We start from the raw sequence: 10892 nt of genomic DNA, 5'->3' as shown, positions 1-10892 counted from the left end.
CATTTGAAACGACATCCGGGCGAGCACAAAGAATACGCGTAACTACATAGGCTTTATGGCTTGCCGAAAAAAAGGGAGGCGAAGGGGTTGTCATTCTAGCCGACCGTGGCCAGTATGTTTAAGCCGCAACTTCAGCCGTCATCTGCAAAAAGCACAGGAGATGACCAAGAAGATCGAAGAATTCATCGCCCGTGGCCTGCAACCATACAACGTGGTCGAGGAACCCAGCTTCATCGACATGATCCGCTGTGCAATCCCAGAGTACGTCGTTCCTTCGCGGAAGACCTTTTCGCGAACGGTCGTTCCGAATATGTACGAGACCAAGAAAAATGAACTGAAGGAGCGCGTTCGGAACGTGTTTGGCAACGGTGGTGCCGAGTGCGTCACTCTGACAACAGATGGGTGGACATCAAGGGTCGCGGACAGCTACGTGTGCGTTATGGCCCACATGATGGAGCGCGACTTCAGGCAGCCCGCGTACGCCCACGTCTGCAAGCCGATGCCGCAGGACCACACTGGAGAAAACATAGCTCAGTTTCTACGAGACGTGATTGATGATTGTGGCCTGCCCAACCACATCCCGATTTTTGTAGTACTGACAACGGCAGGAACGTTGTTTCAGCGGTCGCCAAGTCCAACTGGTCGGGACTTCTCTGCTTTGCCCACACCCTCCAGCTCTGCATAATTGACACCAAAAGGGAAGTGGTCAGTTTTTCCCAGCTTTGTGCCAAGGCACGATCAATTCGCGCCTTGGCAAAAAGTTCGCGTGGCGGAGAAGTATTATTACCAAACAAACCATCCCAAGTTTCCCGATCGATTTTAGTAATGTAAGCTGCGAATCAGTATGGTGCAGGGTCGTGCTTCAGAATGGCGAATCCCTTAAGCTGCGAATCAGTATGGTGCAGGGTCGTGCTTCAGAATGGCGAATCCCTTACGATAGCAGCGCTTTGTCGCCCGCCCAGTGACGGTAGTATTAAGCCTTTTCTTTAATTATTCGACCGGCTGAAAAAAGTGATGACCGATTATTTCTTAATCGGGGGAGATTTTAACATGACTGACGTGACCTGGGTAAACAAGGTGCCTGTATTTTCCTCCAAAGCATCATTGACTACTGCGTTTTGAGGCCTCATTACCAGCCATAGCCTTTTCAATTTGTTGATATCCCTACTCGGTGCTCTAGCGTTAATGCCAACACGCTTTATCTGCTCTTTTTGATCTCCCAATCTCTGATTCAATCCAAGTTTCAAGTTTCAAGTTTATTCAGCACCACACACTTACAAAAGAAGCAGTGACGCGAGGGTGCAGGCAAAAAGTCTTTTTCTAGACTTGACCAAGGCCTACACCCCTGATACATTGGCAGAGCGAAGAACAGCGCGCGGTAGCTTATTACATCCTATGTTGTTCCAGAGAAACAAATATTAAAACAATGAGAACGGTTTAAGCCCTACACGTTCTGTGAAAAAAAATAAATAAATAAATAAACGACAACACATACACAAAAAATGCATAAAAATGAGCGAAGATGACAAACAGATGTACATAAAATCAGAGAGGGTGACAAATGCTGTATTGAAAAATACTATTTTCCTAATGAGTTCAGCGTACTTGGAAGAATGTGCATTAACATTTGGCAACCATAGTTGGTACGTGTGCGAGGTATTTTCCAGGTATCTTTATTTCGTGTGGTGTATGTTTTATTTAGGGGTATAAGGGTCGCCAATTCCTGTAGGTACCGATCATTTCTTTTTATACCACCGTGATAACGTGAGATAAGTATTGTTTGGTACAGTTTGTGTACAGGCAACAGTCCAAGTTCGTCAAAAATAGGCCCAGTGTGGGCGTCATAAGGCGAAGCTGAAACTATGCGAATAGCCTTTTTTTGTAGTCGATGAAGCTTTGTTAGGTTAACGGCAGTAGTGTTTCCCCATACCAAAAATGCGTAGGTGAGAGTGGAGTAAAAGAGGGAGTTATAAATGAGCAATTTAATGTTTTGTGGAAGAAAGCTTACACGGGATAGAATGCCAACTGTTCTGGACAGTTTAGTAATAACTAGCGCAGTGTGCTCATTCCAAAGCATAGTTTCATGAAAAAGAACACCAAGGCTTTTGACCACTGGAACCAGTTCCACAGAAGAAGTACCGAGAATAAGGCGTACGTCCGCATTTATTGCTTTGTTTTTTGGCCTAAATAATACTGCCTTTGTCTTTGAAGCATTGATTATTAATGAATTTATTCTACTCCAGTTGTTCAGTTGTGCAAGTGCACTGTTTGCTGTATTTGTAAGCCATGTTAAGTCCTGTCCGGAAAAAAATAAGCTGGTGTCATCAGCATATACGATGAATTTAGTGTTTTCTGCAATAGTTACAATGTCATTAATATATATGTTAAATAGCAGTGGCCCCAAAATGCTTCCCTGAGGAACACCACCCTGGAGTCTTTTAAAGTTTGAACTGAAACCGTTGATTGTTACGTATTGCTTCCTGTGCTCGAGATAACTTTGCAGCAGAGCTAGAAATATACCGCGGAAACCGTAATGAGCCAATTTTTTAATGAGGGTTGTGTGGTTTATCCTGTCGAATGCTTTTGAGTAGTCGATAAATATTCCGAGTGTATACTGCTCACGTTCGAAAGACTGTAAAATTGTTTCTTTTTGTAATAGAAGTGCACTTTCTGTTGAACGGCCTTTGGTAAATCCAAATTGAAAAGGTGTTATAATCTTGTGTTTCGTTAAGAAGCTAGTCATACGGCAGTGTAGCAGTTTTTCAATGCCCTTAGAAAACACTGGGAGTATAGAAATCGGTCTGAAATTTGACATGTTGTTTTTGTCACCCCCCTTAAAAACGGTCGATACCTTAGCAATTTGTAGTCGTCTTGGGAAAATTCCTGATAAGAACATTAGGTTAATTATACGTTCCAAGGCGGGAGCTACGATATCAATTACATGTTTCACTGGAGCTATTTGTACATCGTCTACATCAGTAGATTTACTATTCTTTAGTGAAAGAAATGTGCTAATAATTTCTGCCGTGTTTACAGGATACAGGTACGCGGTATCCAGTGTTCCAGAGGGCATGTAACGCATGCAGTTTGGGTTATGTGCGCTGTTTCCAATGGCAGCGAAAAAATCATTAAACTTATTTGACAGCTCTGTTCCGGAGACAAGTTTCCCGTTCATGGTTATCTCAGACGTGACTGACTGTGAGTGAGAACGATTTAGCAATGCGTTTAAATTTTTCCAGATAATATCTGGTCTCCCTACTGCGTGACTGTTGAAAAGATTTTGGAAATAAACTTTCTTGCTTCTGCGCAGAAGGCTGTTTGTTCTGTTTCGTTGCGTTCTGAATGCCTTCCAGTCCAGATTACTTTTCGATTTAATGAAACGGCTATACAGGGCGTTTTTTTTACGTATTGCTTGCAAGCATTCTGATGTCACCCACGGTTTTCGAGCGTTACGAGGTTTAATTCCTGTTTTGTAAGGAAAACATTTATTATAATCTGTTACAAATATGCGAATAAAAGATTCATATGCCGCTTCTGCATCAGTATAACAAACAGTACTTTCCCAGTCGATTTTAGATAGCGCATTCCTGAAATGTTCCATACTACTATTATTTATGCTCCGATAGGTAAATGATGTACGGTTTGTCGTGCTTGTAGCATGTTTGGAGCGATTTAGTACCAAGTAAATTGGTAGATGGTCACTTATGTGTGTCTTCAAAACTCCGGTACAGAGAGGCTCACATTCTGCATTAGCGATAAAAACATCAATCAAGGACGTCGCAGTAGGCTGGACGCGAGTAGGTTCATTAATAAAGTTTTTAAAAGCGTTAGCATCAAGAGTGGTATAAAGATCGGTACGTTGTGAGGATGGACACAGTAGATTTATGTTTATATCTCCACCTAATACTAACCTGTAGTTGTTTTCATTGACCCAACTGAGGTAGGTGTCAAGAAATGAAAGAAAGGTGGTCACGTTTCCTCCAGGGGGGCGGTATACCACAGAGAATATGTCATAATTACACTGCAGAGTGAGTATTTCATAATTATCGGTAATTTGCGAAAAATGAGTGACTATTTCACACTGATAACTGTTTTTTATTAACATCAGTACTCCACCACCTTTTTTTCCGATTCGGTTTAAAAAGTATGACGTATAACAAGGTAGACGAAGGACTTCGCTGCTATCACGATACCACGTTTCTGTAATCATTACAACGTCGAAATGAATGTTGGAACTATCGAGAAGGGTGATAATTAGGTCCTCTTTGTTTCGTGCGGATTGGGCATTTAAGTGGAGGCAGGAAAGTTTTGGGTTGTTCGATATAACTGAGAAATCTGGCAGAGTTTCCCGATCCATGTGCGCAGCCGGGAAAAACTGTGGTGTGTGTTGTACTACAAGATCTTGCTTAGGTCATCGATACATGTGATGTGAAGGATTTTGGACTTTTCGGTCTTTCGTGCGAATAGTTTCCCCCCCCTGGACCACGCAAACTGCCAGCTTTGCTCTTTCTTTTTCGCAATCGTCAAACCCAAAAGCTTTTTGAGCTGCGGGCAAAGGTGCTCATTGACATAGATAGGAGTGGTCTCAGGAGTAGTCTCAGTAAAGCCGACGTCATTTGCAGACAGGCGCATCTTACGAGCCTTTTCAAGAACCGTGTCTCGCTTCGACCGACTGTGGAATTGTACAATAATATGTGGGCAAGTGGAATCTTTTGAAGGTACGCGGTGGCACACATCAACGTCACATGGGGTGATTGGTTCACTTATCGCTTCCCCAAGCTTCTCAAGGGTTTCGGCAAGGTTTTCGCCCTTAACAAAGGGAACGTTTTTTACTTCAATGTTTCTGTTGCGCGAATACTGTTCAAGCTGGGTTTGGCGCTGCTCACTCTCGGCTGCATCCTTCTTCAACTGCGCACAAGCTTGTGCTAAGGAAGCGTTCTGCACTTTAAGTTCAAGGTTTTCTTTTTCCAGCTGAGAGCAGTGCTTCGTCAGATCTTCAAACTGCTTGTTGAAGAAGTCTAAGCTTGCTTTAATTTCGCGATTCTCCTTCCGAAACTCCCTTTCAAGTGCAGCACGCATTTCGCGAAATTCTTGCCGAAATTCCTTGAATAGCCTGGTGACTTCAGGTAACATGATACTGGTACACTTTGGCAACAGCAGCGGCAGCGGCGAAAATGATACCGACAAAAAAAAATGAATTCAAAACTGACCTGCAAAGACAATTTCGTGCGTGAGCGACGTGCTTGCTGCGCTGCCGCTGCTGCCAATGGAGTGGGCCCGCGTGGCCGGCTTGTTTTTATGGTGATGTTCAACGAAGGCAGCGATCCCTTGTGGTGGTTTTTCGTCGATGATGCAGTGCATCCAGGTGGTCACTGCGCACCCAGTCCGGTCATCACGTGCAGGTTTGCAGCGGTCAGAGGCAGGGGCTTTCGACGAAGGGGCGACGCAGATACGGCTTTCGTTGATAGGAACAGCGGCCAGCAAAGTACACTGCAAAGACAATTTCGTGCGTGAGCGACGTGCTTGCTGCGCTGCCGCTGCTGCCAATGGAGTGGGCCCGCGTGGCCGGCTTGTTTTTATGGTGATGTTCAACGAAGGCAGCGATCCCTTGTGGTGGTTTTTCGTCGATGATGCAGTGCATCCAGGTGGTCACTGCGCACCCAGTCCGGTCATCACGTGCAGGTTTGCAGCGGTCAGAGGCAGGGGCTTTCGACGAAGGGGCGACGCAGATACGGCTTTCGTTGATAGGAACAGCGGCCAGCAAAGTACACTGCAAAGACAATTTCGTGCGTGAGCGACGTGCTTGCTGCGCTGCCGCTGCTGCCGTCTCTGCAATCCCTGGTATTAGTGATCACGTGGGAATAACCGCAAATGTCTTATATGACCGCCCTCCTATACCTGCCGCCCGGCCTCGCAACGTTTATCTCTATGATAGGGGCGATTATGAGAAAATTGCCTCGGAGTTTGATAATTATTTCCCTTTATTTGAATCTTACAGCGATGCATCAGACATCACATATTTATGGTTGATGTTCAAGCAAAAAATGTTCACCCTTATTGACCTCAACATACCATTTAAGATAGTTTCGGGAAAGCAAAGGTCAAACAAGCCGTGGTTTACGAGAGAGAAAAATTACTCATAAATAAGAGACAATTAATGTCCAAGAAGCATAGAGCACATCCCGAGCCATATCTATTTGCCAGCCTTGAGCGGCGGCGCGATGTAGTAAAGTGTAAAATTAAATCTGGAAAAACTACGTTCTTTCATTCTTTTGGCTCAAAATTTAAAATTAAGCCCAAAGAACTCTGGAAATTGGTGAAGACCAACCGTGAATATTATACAGGTATTCCGCCACTCACGTTTATTACCAACTCTGTCCTTAATGATGTTGATAAAGCAAAATGCTTTAACGAGTATTTTGAATCAGTCTTTTCAAAATCTCAACCTAGTCAATTTCCAGCTTGCGCATACCCAGTACTTCTTCCTATGCCTGAAACTATTGTTGATCATTACGGAGTACTCAAGCTTCTTCAAAACATAAAACCAAGCTCAGTACCAGGCCCTGATGGAATTCCGAATCTTGTCCTTAAATCCTGCGCTTCTGCCATATCTAAGTATTTAACACTATTGTATAACATATCCGTTTCAAGTTCCACACTACCGCAGGATTGGAAAATCAGAAATGTGGTGCCTATTCACAAGACCGGAAATCGAGATTTGGTTCCAAACTATCCACCTATCTCGTTGACGAGTGTTTGTTGCAAGACGCTCGAACACATAATATATACAGCCATCTTTAGTCATCTCCAAAACAACAATTTCTTTGTCGATTACCAACACGGGTTTAGGTCCGCCCGATCATGCACCACTCAACTAACAAAATTTTCGCATGATTTCTTTAAATCTTTCATTAAAGGTGCACAAACAGACTGTGTACTGCTTAATTTTCAGAAAGCTTTCGACAAAGTTTCTAACTGCCTCCTCTTAAACAAACTATGTTTTCCTGGCTTACCAAACAATATTCCTTGCTGGCTTCAAATTTATCTTACTGGTCGATCCCAAAAGGTGGTAATTAATGGTGTTGAAATAAAAAACGCTCCTGTGTCATCTGGTGTACCGCAAGGGTCTATACTTGGACCACTTTTATTTCTTATTTATATCAATTACATTGGTGCGAGAATAACTTCAAGTATAAGGCTATCCGCAGACGACTGCGTTCTGTACAGAAAAGTCCGTGGTGATGATGACAGGCTGGCGTTAAAAACTAACTTAGACAAAATCTGTTTTTGGTACAGCCAGTGGCTCATGTCGCTAAACGTATCTAAATGCAAACATATTCAATTTTCCCGGAAACGCAAACCATTCCAAACACAATATAATCTGGGCAACGAAGCTATCTCTCGGGTAACCCACGCTAAATATTTAGGAGTCACATTTTTTTGCCACCTAACATAGAATCGACACGTATAATCAATAACCACAAGCCCGCACGCTTAACCTCATTGGGAAAATTTTAAGCAGGCTCCGCAGGCTGTAAAGGAACTTCTATATAGCACAAATATCCATCTTATTATCGAATACGGTTGTAGGGTCTTAGAGCCCTTCACGCAAAATCTGATAGATAGTCTCGAGGTCATACAGAACCGCGCAGCCCGTTTTGTTACGCAGAGTTATGTATTTCCAAGCAGCATTACTCGGATAAAAGATTCTCTCGGCTGGCCTCGGCTAGTGTCGCGTCAGGCCTTTTTAGATGCAAGGCATCTCTTACACTCGGCCTGTCCTTCCATTCATCCGGCGTCCGTCCGCAACCCTCCTTCTTTCCCCTCGCCCGCCAACTGCGTTAGCACGTTGTCCTCGCCATGCAAGCTGTGCGTTAGTGCGCATGCGTGCTTCTCTCTCAGTCCGTCCGCAACCCTCCTCCTTTCCCCTCGCCCGCCAGCTGCGTTAGCACGTTCTCCTCGCCATGGCAGCTGTGCGTTAGTGCTCATGCGTGTCTCTCATCACTCTCTCTCTCTCGCAGAGCGGCTATATAACCGCGGTATTTGCAGGACGCTCCTCAGTCGCTCCGTTAGTCGCTCTTGCTGCTGCTGCTCCGACTGCTGCTCCGATGAGTTGAAATGGACACTAACATACCTGCTACCGCGTAATTGGAAATGTACGTGTGATTCAGCATCATTTAATGTTCGCTACACTTCAACCACATTTGGGTAACCAACATAACGGAAACGCAAATTGAACCCCGTGAGATTCCTTGCATCACCCCAGGGTTCCCCTCGCAGAAGATGGTGGCAATTTTTTTCGTTTGACTTCTTTGACAGACGTATACCTCAACCGAACACCACTGAGCAAAGATGCTTACCGGGTGCTGCCCACATATGTCTCCCATCGGCTTGACCACAGGCTCAAAATAAGAGAAATACCCGCTCGTACAACTGCTTTATGAATTCATTTTTCACCCGCACTATAAAATCCTGGAACCAGCTTGCCCGGGACGTCATCCTATTCGCAAGCGACAATCAATTCCTGGTGGCTTTACGCAGTCATCTTGAATGCTAAAATTTGAACGGTATTTTTACTAGCCTGCATTTATGTTTTTCCATAGTTGTTTTCTTTTATACGTTACTTGATGCATACGTTTCTGTATACTTTTGTTACTTTGAATGCTGGGCAGTGTTACGTTTTATGCTACTTTTGATGCGGTCATTTGTTAATTTTTGCCCGTTATTTGTCTGCATGTTCCTTGTTATTCTTTGAATCTTTCATTTTGTTGGCGCATTTCGTGTATGAAAATAGGTTTTTACACACCCCTACTGTCTGTTATTTGTTTCCCTGTTCCTTGTTAATCTTTATATTTGTCACTTTGTAGGCGCATTTTGTGTGTGAAAATGCTTTTTCACCCCCCTACTGTCTGCTATTTGCTTCCCTGTTCCTTGTTATTCTATATATCTTTCACTTTGTTGGCGCATTTTGTGTGTAAAAATGCGTTTTCACGCCCCTACTGTAATGCCCTCCAGGCGAAATGTAGGTATGAAAATAAATAAATAAAAATAAACAAATAAAAATAAATAAATAAATAAATAAATAAATAAATAAATAAATTGTAGGTCCCTACAAAAGAAGCGCGCGTGCACGTGCAGCCTTAAGGACATCCGAAAGGACATGCACATGGCCCAGCACGAAGTGACCCAAGACGTCCCCACGTGCTGGAACAGCGAGCATGCCACGATGGAGAGACTCGTCGAACTCCATGCCCCAATATCATTCGAACTTTGCGAGTCTGATGTGGAGAACTTGAGCTCGAGAGAGTGAAAGTTAATGGCGGCAGCAGTGAAGGTGTTGCAGCCCCTGGACCAAGGAACGACCGAGCTGTGCGCAGACCGCTACCCTAAACTTTCACAAGTGATTTCTCTTGTCCATTGCACAGAAGGGGTGCTGCGTGAGCGTGTTCGTGAAGGTGAGGAGGCAGTATCATTTGGAAGGAACCTTCTGCGCAGCATTGCAACGAGGTTTCCTGACGTAAAAATGGCACTCGTTCCAGCAAATTCCATGCTAGTTCACCCTAGCTGCAAAGACAATTGTTACACCAAAGAGAGTAAAAAAAGTGGTCAAAAACCACACTTGCAGCTGGAGCAACTAATGCCACAAGATTGTGTCCAGACAGCTGCTGCCACAAGATTGTGCCCAGACATCTCGTTGCCGAGACATGGAGAAGCCTCCAGCTAACACTCTGTGGGGGGTTTTTTCTTCACTAAGCTCAAGTGCAGTGCAGCAGAGTGCAAACGACAGTGTGCCTCGCCAAGTGGCACAACTACTTGAACACCTCTGTGCTCTCGCGGTCTGAAAACCTTCTGGAGTGGTGGAAGAGAAATGGCAGCCGGCTGTACCCAGCGCTGGCCAGGGTGGCACAGAAGTATCTCTCGATTCCTGCAACACAGGCGAGGAGTGAGGGGCTCTTCTCAACGGCAGGAAATGTTCTCAGCAGCTGGCGGGAACGGCTGCTCCCAGAGCATGGCGAGCAACTGGTATTTCTCCACGAAAACTTGTGAATGAGCAACCGGCAGAAACTGCTGCACCTAGAGCATGTGGCGCAACAGGCAGTTCTTCATAAAACCTTGTTAATACAGAAAAGGAAAGCTGTGTGTGTGATTTCGCAATAAATGTTCAACTGGTAATATTTTACACAATGCTGTGCCTACGTGAGTTCTAATTATTAGAAAAAAGTGTGTACATTAGTCAGGCCACAAGTTGCTCATTTTTTTGTGATTTGCAATGTGTACTATTCGAACTATTCGATTCGAAATTATTCGACCAAATCACTATTCGATTAGAATTAGCTTGGAACCTCAAATTCGCTATTCGCCCACACCTAATATTTACCTAAAGCGAGTTTGAGAGGACCCGCGGAAGTTTGTTACGGGACCTAATGCGACGCTGTCAAAGCTAAGTTATGACATGTTTTACATGTCAGCTTGTGAAGTTTCTGGCCAGAAGTATTTAAAAATATTAGGTACACTTGAGCAATATTGGGATCGCGAGTTTAGATTTGGCTTATATTGAATGAAAATACTGAAGTTGATGCACCATTTTATAAAAAAACGTAATTTAAATTGACTCAAAAATTGTGCGATTTATTTTTGGCGGAAAAGGTTCACATGTATGCAACACTGGTCCAAGAACATTAAAACTTTACACGGAGGGCAGGTGTAGGGCCCTTGGCCCTATTAGGACCTCTTTTTGAATATTTCCGTAGCGTAATTTTACTGTGCAACTATGAAGGCACTCATGAAGTAGGCAACCTCTTCTTTGCCTTGCCAAATTTTTTTTTGCGAGAGTTTGCCTTACGGCATAACAGTCAGATATACAACATTACATTGGTTTCACGCAGAAACTT

At 44.0% G+C, this 10892-nt stretch overlaps 1 pseudogene; it reads left to right on the top strand.

Moving 5' to 3' along the window:
* Positions 1–448: 448 nt before the first annotated feature.
* On the top strand, positions 449–10047 carry LOC144140878 (zinc finger BED domain-containing protein 4-like; annotated as a pseudogene).
* Positions 10048–10892: the final 845 nt, after the last annotated feature.

Source organism: Haemaphysalis longicornis, unplaced genomic scaffold (assembly GCF_048455015.1).
Source record: "Haemaphysalis longicornis isolate Haplotype H1 unplaced genomic scaffold, Haemaphysalis longicornis Haplotype H1 scaffold_53, whole genome shotgun sequence".
Classification (NCBI taxonomy): domain Eukaryota; kingdom Metazoa; phylum Arthropoda; class Arachnida; order Ixodida; family Ixodidae; genus Haemaphysalis; species Haemaphysalis longicornis.
Note: the sequence above shows the minus strand (reverse complement) of the source record. Positions and strands in the feature narration are given on the sequence as shown.